The 11,434-nt window shown below is 40.6% G+C and overlaps 1 long non-coding RNA gene across 1 annotated transcript; it reads left to right on the top strand.

Moving 5' to 3' along the window:
- The first annotated feature begins 6,848 nt into the window (after positions 1 to 6,848).
- LOC141761785 (uncharacterized) lies at positions 6,849 to 9,995 on the top strand. Its single transcript, XR_012592639.1, has 3 exons — positions 6,849 to 7,166; positions 8,051 to 8,225; positions 9,878 to 9,995. It is a non-coding gene; the product is annotated as an uncharacterized LOC141761785 (long non-coding RNA).
- Positions 9,996 to 11,434: the final 1,439 nt, after the last annotated feature.

Genomic DNA, 11,434 nt, shown 5'->3' with positions numbered 1-11,434 from the left:
GTAGGATTCCGTTGTTACCTCCACCAAAGCCTTGGGCCAAGGAGGTTGTTTTCACCGGCGTTGGTTTGTTTGTTTGTTTGTCTGTTAGCAGGATTATTCCGAAAGTTTGCTTTGGATTTGAATGAAATTTTTTGAAAGGGTGGAGTATAGCACAATGAACAATCCATTAGATTTGTGGCATTGATCATGATCCGGATTCAGGAATTTTTTTAAGAATTCCGATCATCCTGAGCATTAAGACCACAGGGTATGACACATGCACAGTGTGACTGATGATGCGTTGATGACACGTGACCCCGCCTTCTTCCTTCTTCGATCAGAGAGATCCGTGTGTGGATGTGTGTGCGGGAGCTGCTGGCCGTCCGCGGTGAGAAAGAACAAAGCGGTAGATGACGGGATGAGAGACAACGTAGTGTAACGTTATACAGACATAACAAGGCTGCTGAATGAGAGAGGCATCTGCTGATACGTTACACGGAAACACACCGCGTTAATAATAAGCCGACCACCTCTCGGTATCGCCAGCTGGGGGCTGTGATCTGGTTTTAAAGTCAGGCACCTTGGCGGAGGTCAGCGCTCTCCGAGTGCCATTCTAGTTTTAATAGAGTCTGGTGGCTTTGGATACAACGGTTTCAGATTCCCCCGTCGGAAAGAGCTAAAGATAAAGCGGTGAAAATAGTCTAAATACAGTATAGCGTACACTCGTACTGATATGTATATTTTTAGGTGGGCCTTACTTTTAGGAGGCTAAAATAGGTTTTGCTGCCGGTTCCGTCCACGGGTGTGGTTCCATGTAGTAACTTTTGTCTGCTTCTCCAAACTCTTCATCTACTGCAGGTAACACACTGACTATGGATAAGTACTTCATACAACCCCACTTCAAAACAACCAAACTATCCCTTTAAAGAGATATGTTCATATTGTAATGGTGCATTTCTCGCTGGGTGACACTGAGAGACCAGAAGTTGCTGGGAGGTGTAGTTTAAAGTTGTAGTTATGCCGACAGCCCTTTTGCAACATCATTGCTGCGTGTGCAATATGCACAAAACATGCAAGATGCAGCGCTAATGTTAGCACTAAATGACCTACAATATTAAATTACGGCTGTATACATGTATTGTTTAAACCAGGGATTAGTTACAGCCTGTTGTAAACGGTTTATTGCAGATAGCATTATGAGATCATTTTGGGAGTCATAATTTGCATATAATCTAGGTCAAATTAGGTGATCCTAATATTTCACTCTTGACGTCACTATTTGATGGCTATGATCGTCTTAATAACAGCAATTTAGTTTCTGTTGTAATCTTTTGATTATGTCATCCAGCTGAGGAGCTAAATCACATCTCCTGACCGTAATAATCTTTCAGCTGAGAATCACAGCAGGCACAGCCAATGTTAGCTGAGAGATTATCATGGTCACCGTGCAGGTGTTTGGGTTCACCTAACATGCTGTTAAATGTCGGATTTACAAGTTACTCTGGCAGGTAAAATGCCACCATGTGGAACTGATGCCAGGAACCAACACATTTAAAAAATGTGGAGTTGAGTAGGAAAAGTGAGACCAGGTGATGAGACATCTCTGCTACAAATTGACGTCACCACAGCTGGTCATTGATGGGGGAAAAATGAGAGGTACAATGACTGGATTTACAATATTGTGATCCTCTAAGAGACGTGTCTTATTTTAGTCAGTTGGGTTAATAGTAAAAGTAGCTTAGTAGCTGGGACACTGACACATAGCAACTGAAAAAGTTCCCCTCGCTGCTCCTTAGATGTGGAACAGTGTGTTCTTCAGAGATTAAATTGGAGGGCTATTTAAAGAATGCACTTCATCTGAACTCTGGCAACAAAGAACTGATCTGTCCTTTAATTTCTCCCGTTATATTTTCAAATCTCAGTGTCTGCTGACTTGAATCGAGAAGTATGTGCACGCAATTATGGAGCCTGAACCTTGGCATGGCATCTATTTTACTTTGTGGGTGAGAGCACCTCTCTGTCAGTAACTAGGATTTACACAGGAAGTGAATATTTATACTTGACTTCACACAATTAGAGCATGACTGGAAACTCAGGAGACCTGTGAGGAATATATTTACAAGATGAGGAAGCTGAACTCCCCAAATTAACTTTGACTTTCTTACTCGTCACATCAAGATGAAGTTCAGCGGGACTGAGCTCCCATCAGATCCGCTGTATGTCTTCTCATCACCGCTGACAGCGTCATGGTGACCGAGATCGACAAGACTTTATACACGTGTCACTCTGAATCCATCTCCGCAGTAAGGCCGTGTTCAGAACTGCATGGAAAAACTCAGCCCCCTCATTCATTTCAATGAGATCACTGTATTTGTACAGCAGGGTTCTGACAGCATCATCTGATGTACTGCATTAGTTCAACATGCATGTGCAATCGTACGTAAGATCCATGCTCTATTTCAGTGTAATATTGTTTCTGTTGTTTCACCTGGAATATCTTTTTGGAATAGTCGCGTAAACAATTTATTTTTGAAAAAAGTTTGGACTCTCCCGCAACAATTATTTTTGATAAATAAGGTCAAAGAGGTGATCATTCATCAATGTTACCCGTTTAGGTACTTTTTTGTTGAAATTCAAAAATAACATTACAACATAACATTGTGTGAATCCCACACTGAAACTATTGTCCATCTGTTCCAGAAATGCACACATAACAGTAAACTGTGGCAAGATATTGGTAGGTTTATCTTGGAAAATATTCTGTGAGTTTGAACTTCTAGGGGAAAAGTTTTTTTTTTGTTTTTTTTAACAGTTCAACACAATATTTGAGAGAGTATTTTCTAATCAATCACATTATCATTGTTGCAAAGTTTTACATTCATAAATGTAAATATGTAAAACCTCACTTTAATGTTTTCAAGAAAGAAATGAAACTATATATTAAAACAATAACTTCAGCAAAAAACAAAAAAGATAGTGAGAGAATGTGCTCCCACTTTAATGTTTTTACGAGAGTTAATATTAATTAATTAATTTATTTATTTATTTATTAATTTATTTATTTATTTATATTGACCCCTGGCATGTTTTGTTATATTATTTAATTTTATGTTTGCCTTTTTTTTATTATTAATTTGTATTGGTTTCATTGTTTAATGTATTGTTAACAGATTTAAAATAAAGTTTTAAATAAAGTAACCAATAGCAGTAACTGCAGGCTCGCTAGGTTACTTGCTAGAGCTGCTGCTAGAGCTGCTGCTAGAGCTGCTGCTAGCGCAACTAGCTAACGGTACCGCCATTGCTCCAGAAGAGAAGAGGCAGCAGGTGCTCGCGCTTTGACGTGATGTGAAAAGGGAAGCTTTATTTGCTCTCAATTTGTGTAAGTTGCTGATGAAACTTGCTTGCGCTCATTTCATGTGTGTGTGAGTGTGTGTGTGTGTTTGACGCACAGGAGAAAGTGGGGTAGAGATTTCCACTGGTTTTTATTTAGTTTCATTTGAACAGGAGGGAGACACTATTCTATGGGGGAACAGACTCTAACAGAACACCTGTCCTGTGTTTACCTCCTGAGTAAGGGAGGATAAAGAGTCTATTGCTGTGATAACTTTCCAGAATGGGAAAACCCTAAAAGTAGGCTATTAGCCATCGGTTGTTTTCTCAGCTCAAATGAAGTCACAGTCCCTCTGTGTGTGTTGTAATCTGAGTTTCTCTGTGCTCTGTTGATGTAGCCTGTCCATCCAGCTGTGTGTATTGATGAACCAGTGTCATCTGGCTACCGTTAGTCTCTGAGTGAATCACACTAAACGCTGCATTAGCACATACCTGGCTAGGGCTGCACGATTATTGCCAAAATGATAATAGCAATTATTTTGATCAATATTGAGATCACAATTATTCATCACAATTATTCATTGATTTTAGCAAAAAAATATTTTATTGCACTTTCATATTTAAATAAACAGAGCACTGCTTTCACTTCCATGTTGTGCTACATTCCTGCTAATGTACAAATTAGGGCTGCACGATGTTGGAAAAAACTGACATTGCAATATTTTTTTTTCTGCAATATATATTGCTATATAAAAAAATACAGGAATATTCACCCTGAATCTTGTAGGCTACATTTCAAAGTTAAATGCATCAATTTGGTGCACTTTGAGATCAAAATGAAGAGGCTAGATCTATGAAGAACTTTGCGCACTAGTAAATAATTCAATCATAAAAGACATTGGTTGTATAGATATGAATGGTGATGACACGGCAAAAAAAAGTCACACCCACAATGCATGGTTAACAAGATGGGCTCCGTGTTTTAAGACGGGTCGGGGGGTTGTCAACATTGCCACAGACCCCTGACGCCCGGTTGACTGCCGTGCCGGGAGCCCCATCCATCCCTGCAGGGAGAGAGGGCGCAGTGAGCATTGAGTCCACGGTCCTGGGAAGTACAAGGTCTGGGCGAGGGGTGCTGTAAAGACTCAGGGAAATGCGCCTGGCGAGCACCAGCCAGCACCGGGGAGAAGATCCTCCCACACCGAACGGCCGCCGAGTTGAATCCCCTGGACAGACACGCCCATCTGACGAGTAATATATTGCTCTTCTACTCTGGACTGCTGCTGCAACATTCAGGAAAGTTTTAAACAGGCTGCTGCTGTGAGGTGCGTACGCATCGGCGTGACGGCTCACCAAGAGTGAAGCCAAATAATCTCGACTGCCGGTTGTTGGCTGGCAGTTAGTTTAGAAAGCGCTCAATTTGCAGAGGAGTTTTCTATGGTTAGAGCACGCACTATAAACGTTTATATCACAGTCCATCATGTTCATTTAATTGTAGGAAGCCAAAATCGTGATCACGATTAATATTAGATTAATTGTGGAGCCCTAGAACTGGTTACCAGTTTTTAATAGATTTTAAATTGCCAGAACTGCTGCTTAAGTGTTGCTCACGATGTGCCATCCAAGACTCTTTGCCTTTTCACACCATTACAGATGTTCAGCCTCAGTCTTGACAAATAATTTCATCCTGTGTAACAACCGTTGGATTATTTGTCTGCTACTAGGGATGCTCATTTTGAAAAATGTTCTTAATCGATAACCGACCCTCATTAACCGATTATTAACCGTTAACGACCAGATTTGTGCCTCGTACCAGCTGCAGGAGCACAACAGATATTGGTTGACGGGAGTCCCCAGTTCACCGTCCGGGAGCGTTAATTTAGCAGCTACGATGCTGCGTGTAGTGTCGCGGACATGCAGCCACTTTCCCAGTAAAAGTCTCCACCTCACATTTAGTTTAGTTTAGCAGGTTGTCAGCTGTGTGTCTGCCCGGCGTAACTTTAGCGAGTGACCAACAAACAGTGTGTGTGTTTGTGCTACGTTAGCAGCTCTAGCATTGCCGGAGGCTTCGTGCTCGCCGCCGCACACGTAGTCTGAGTAACTTTAGTGAGTTTCCAACAGACCGTGTGTGTGTGTTGGTGGTGAGTGTGAGGTTGTTGGTGGCGTTCTAGCTGTGAACGTAGGTGTAGCAGTGTGTCGACAGTTTATTTGTAGGTGAATAAATGCTACGAAACTACAACTCCTCCTCTCCGCTCAAGAGAGACAGAGACCGGAGACGACTTCCTGTATCCTGCAACTCCGGCTCCGCCTCTTAAGGTGGGCTGTTATTAACATTTCTTTTAACCATTTTAACCGATAGCTTTAATCGGTTAAAATGCTTAATGTCGGTTAATGGTTAAACGGTTAATTATGGACATCCCTATCTGCTACAGACATGATATAACCAGATCTGCATTCTCAGCTCTTTGATGCAGTTTTTTCCCCCTGAAAATGCAGCAAGCAGTAAGCTGACTGATGATGAGTCAAGCCTTGACACCTCTGGAAGCTGCAGAGAAACGGGTCTAACCCATACTGCAACATGCCACATCCCGCCTCGCAATCTGTCCCTGTCTAATGTCCCTTTCACAGGCTGCAAATGTATTTCACAGAGTGGACTGACAGTGAAGGAGACTGAGAGGTTTTACACATGAACTCTGATGAAACTGAACGTCATCTGTCTCATTTCCTTTAAAAAAAAAGAGTCTCACTGTTTTAGAGCAGTGATTCCCAGAATGTGGAGTAGCTCAACTGATAGAAAGAAATATTAATTATGATTTGAATAAAAAGATATATCAACATATCACACTACATGTGAAAACTAGTTAGCAAGCAAGCAGTGAGATATAGTAAAAAGTTAGTGTAGCTTAAAGTAATGGATAAATGGTAAATATCCTTAGCTGAACGGGATGAATGGTTGAATAATTTGCTAAAAGTAATGAAACGCTCAGCTAAAACTATTAATAACCAGTTAAAATAGTTAGCTAAAAGTAATAGATAAATGGTTAAAATAGTTAGTTATATGATTTCTGAATAATATCTCGATATTTTTAGGCTATAATTGCAATTTACAATTAAATCCCGATATTTCATATTTTTTTTAAATAACTTTTTGATTTAACCTTTTTGCATATGATCATACCAGCGTGAGCAAACTACTCTTAACGCTCTGAGGTGGTGCACTGTCATTGAAGTCAGATTGGTCTTTGGAAATGTATTCTTATTAAGTTTAACTAATTATTCACACAATTGAAATTCAAATTTTCTCCGAAATGCAGCTGCAGGCATTAATTTATTTTTTTTAAATTATCATTAATTTTAGTTATTTAATTTGTATTCATATTAATTATTGACAAACTGACTGACTTATTGCATTTATGTGAAATTTCCTATCGCATTCACCGGAAGATCGCTTTTATTTTGAAACCAGTTCTTACACGCTCTTACCGTAATGCCTAGTATATACACGTACCGAAAAACAACGTGGGGGTTGACCGTCTTTTTCGAAGTCCAACACTTTTTCCAACCTCAACACATACAGTATATTCACATCACGCATGTTTGGCGCTTCACTTCTTTTGCTCTCTGTGCTCTCTGTGGGGGTACATCAGACACAAAAGGTTGGGAAACGGCATTTTAGACTGTAATTTCCTGTTTTTGGTGAGAAACGAACACACAAGTTTGCAATCTTCCCCAAATAGATTCTGCTTTTTTTGCAATGAAGCCCTTCAACGGTATAAGCTACCTAGATGTACAGCACCTACAGTAAAAGTTGCTCTCATCCCTTCCATGCTGCGGTGGCTGTTTTTCGAGGTGATTGGGTAAGAGTAGCTTCGAGCAGGAAAACATAGCATTTGAAGCCAACATCAATTTAAAAACTGCAATACGAATGTCTTAACACTCATACATTGTGGTCTGTGTGTGTGTGTGTGTGTGTGTGTGTGTAGAGTGTGAATGTGTGCACTTCCTCTATCAGAGTTAGGCCACCAAGCTGCTGCGTTAGCTAAAATAGCAGCCGACCCCACTGGCCTAAGCCTAAGTGACTCTGTAGCGATAAAGACAGAGTGGTTAGCGATGACACACTCAGGATATGTAATTAACTGGTGTGTGTGTATGTGTGTGTGTGTGCTACTGTTACTCCTGCTCTTCATCTTAACCAATTCAATCCTGCCAACTGGACAGTAGATTCATTCACACACGCTAATGGGAAATACTCTTATTGGCCTTTGTTGAATTAGTTTTAGTTTAAACTGATAAATGAGACTATTTTCTTTTAACCTCATCACTGCACTCAAGATAACCCGGGTTTAACACAGTGTGTGGATACATTTGTATGCATCCATGTACTGTATGTCTACGTTCACACTAGAAACAAATTTGGCCCAAATCCAATCTTTTTGCTCTCATGTGACGTAGATGTGATTTTTATCAGAGTAGTGTGGACACAGAAATCTGATGTTTTTCAATCAGATCTGGGCCACTTTCATATGTGGTCCTAAATATGATACCAATCCCATGGTTCCAGATATAGGAGCATATGTGACCAAGAATCTGTGGAGGGCGACTAAATATTTAATATTTAATATTTCGACGCACTGGGGCGCCTGACAGGTCTGTCTCTGTGTGTGTATGTGTCAAACCACACCCTGTAGCCTACCCAGTAATTCAAAATGAACAGAACTATTGATTGTTTTTGTTCTTCAAGACAGATGCTGCGATGCCCGTTACACCTGTTCCCGGCCCTGAACGGCTCAGCCCAGACCCAACATCGATGGCGGAGCACCGCTCCACCACCCGTCTCCCCGGTCCCCGATAAGATGCCTAATCCTGGTCACGGTGCCGGGTTCATTTCACAAGTGGGGAGAGCAAAAAGTGTGAATGTGAGTGTGAGACACTGTACATTTAATAACATGAGGCAACTTTACCGCTAATTTATTCTCTGCTCCGATGATCGCCAAACAGCTGATCTACTAGTAGCGCATCTCTCTCCGTCACTCGACTACACACTCACAGTGCACACATTACATTACGCTGCTCTTATACCAACGTAATATTTAAACATGCTGATACCTGACAGTACAGCCTGAGACTGTTAAACTCATTATCGACACATCCAGCGGACCCACCCTATTTTTTCCCCGATAATGCTATTGTACATTGTGAACAACATCTGTGTTGAAATCAGCAGGACGGGAGCTTAGCGGTGTCATTGATTTACATTATGATGCTATTCAGTAAAGACGAGTATTGGGCGATGGTAAATTCTAACGTTATCATGATGTATTCAAATGTAATCTTGTAAAATGTAGTTTTTGGTGAGAAACTTGAATAAATCCAGTTGTTTGAAGGAGATATTTTCATAGCAGTATGAAATCGATAATAGAGAGGGAATTATGAGCTTTTAACTTCCTAACAAAACCCAGTATGCAAACGGTAAATAAGGAGTGGATGTTGAAGTTCAGTTTTTTACCATGGTATCTAATTGGTATCAAGAATTGTGGAATTTCACTGGTATTGATCGACTACTACATTTCTGGTATCATGACATCCCTAGTGTAGGCCTGTGGGAACTGAAAAAAACGCTTAAAATGTATTACTGTGGTGCCAAAAGGTGTGGTGAAAATTTTTTGGTGCACCTAAATCATGTGCTGGTGCACCTAAATGAAAAAAGTTAGGCACACCAGTGCAACCAATGTAAAAAGTTAGTCTGGAGCCCTTTATCCAATCACTGGCCATGCGACTGTTGTGAGACTGCTCGGTCATATGTACACACATACACGGTGCAGGTGTTGATCACCATACAGTGTCGGAGCTGTCCATTGAAACAACAGAAGTAGAACCTCCCTCTCTCCACAGGATTCTATGGTAGGGCTTCATTGGTTATCAGACACTGATAATGTTTGTTACCTGACAAAAAAGACTTTATCTATATTACTGAGTTCTTCTGCTAAATTCAATGTCATGTTACACTCAGTAGAACTCCGATTTATTAAATCAGCAGTTATAAAAATGTGTAATCTACGTCATTAAAGTGGCAGTAGGCAGTATATTATTGGAATCATTGGGCAAAAAAAAAATAACCTTTCATCATATTGTAATTCAAGTGTTCTGAGAGAAAACTAGACTTCTGCTCCTCCTCATGACTCTGTTTACAGGCTTTAGAACATCTAGCCCGTGACGGGAGACTTTGACCAATCACAGGTCATTTCAGAGAGAGAGCGTTCCTATTGGCTGTGCTCCGGTCATGTGACCAGAACTTGGCGTTCCATCACCAGATCCCACAATGGGATCAAAAACTTTCTAATTTTACAGCTAAACTGTGGACTACAAGATGATTCTGAGAACATCTGAGGAGAGAAATAGGCATTAACGTAACATAATATTGACTCATATTTGATCAGCGCTGCCTAGTTTGACCGTTTGGTCGGAGTTCACGAGTGATTGACAGCTGGCTCTCATAGACGGCAGCTGGACAGCAGACCTCTGATCAGCTCTTACTGCTTGTCTTCCTCCGGTCTGTGAAATCTTGCAGATGCCGTTAGGAGTACCGGAGGACACCGGAGGACACCGGAGGACACAGAGAAACATGATTTTGTTGAGGTTACCTGTTTCATGTACTACTGTCACGATATAGCGATCGTTTTATAAAAATAAAAAGTTTTAATCATATTTGCTCCAATCTCGCCTACTGATGCTTTAAGGCAGACAAGTTATATCTTTAAAACATTACGTTTATTCACTTTACACGGAGCTAAAATTAATACAGAATTATGTTAAATAATGTTCGCCGAATGAGTTACTGTCTGTTTATGAGTCATAAGAAATCATAAACTATCTTTTAGAAGGAGTAGATGTATACCGGTAAGCTCAGCACTGTTAAATCTAACAATATGTCATCGGAGGTTTTCCTCCGATAGCAGGGAACAGTAGACGACTTTATTTTTCTCGTCAGTCACTTAAAATGTAAATGAATGTATCAAACATACTTTTCACAATTCACTCAGTTCTTCTGATATATTCGTCATGTTTCACAAAGCAGAACTCTGATTTAATGAAATTATGTGTTATAAAAATTGCGTCGACGTGCTGACTGGCGGTGTTTCGGGTTGTCCAAAAGTAACGTCACACATCTTACTTTAGTTTATTTAACTTAATTCACAGAAGAGCTGTTAAAGTTTAATATATTAATATATAATATATATACGTTATGATTTAGGAGTATCATCTGGGTAACAGGGAACCCAGATCTGTTAAATTTGGCAATATGTTAACGGAGTCTGGCAGTCACTGGACTCCAACAACTCCAGTGTGTATTTTCGGAACAATGGGCCGCCGGATGGCAGTTCCCCAAATGTGTGTGACGTTATTGGATGCATGTGAGGCGTTTCAGGGCAGAGATCCATTCAAACTGATGTCAGATACGGGTCACTTCAAACATGAATGTGAACAGGCCAGGCGGAAAAATCCCTGTAATGTGAACGTAGCCTATGTGCATCTGTTTACTCAAATATGAGTGTTTGACTATATGCATGTGTGCCTGTGTGTGTGTTTGAGGATATGAAAGATCTTCGTTGTATGTCTACTGCCAAATGACAGTTTACAGAGTGCCATGCTGCATCGCCTTTAGCGCTACAAAACCTCATGCTGTGACAATGTGCCACCTGGCATGTTGCCATTGTGTGTGCCTGTGTGTTTGTGCTAAACTGCCAATACATATATACATTTATATCTATACACAAGTGAATTTCATGCTTCAGAGATGCAAACTAGTTCAACAAAAATAGACCTGGCATGTAAAGATAGCATCTTATCAGAACAGACCCTGTGTTTCTTCATTTGAGCGACGTTTCCTCCTGCATGGTTGGTTGTATTACTGCAACGCATGACTTTGCCATGAAATATTTTAAAAACTCTAAACTAGAGCCACAACTTCCAGAGATCTTAAACTTGGGCAGGTCCTGCTCCAATCTCTGTGGGTGCATCATTATTCTACATGTTTGCTTTTTGCTTTCTGTCCTGAATGCACCCACGCCAACCCAACTACTCCATGCCAACACACTCACACACTGTTGTACTGCTATACTTGTGT

This window comes from Sebastes fasciatus, chromosome 23, assembly GCF_043250625.1.
Source record: "Sebastes fasciatus isolate fSebFas1 chromosome 23, fSebFas1.pri, whole genome shotgun sequence".
In the NCBI taxonomy this organism is placed as follows: domain Eukaryota; kingdom Metazoa; phylum Chordata; class Actinopteri; order Perciformes; family Sebastidae; genus Sebastes; species Sebastes fasciatus.
The sequence above is the reverse complement of the archived record's forward strand: the minus strand, read 5'-3'. Positions and strand labels throughout refer to the sequence as shown.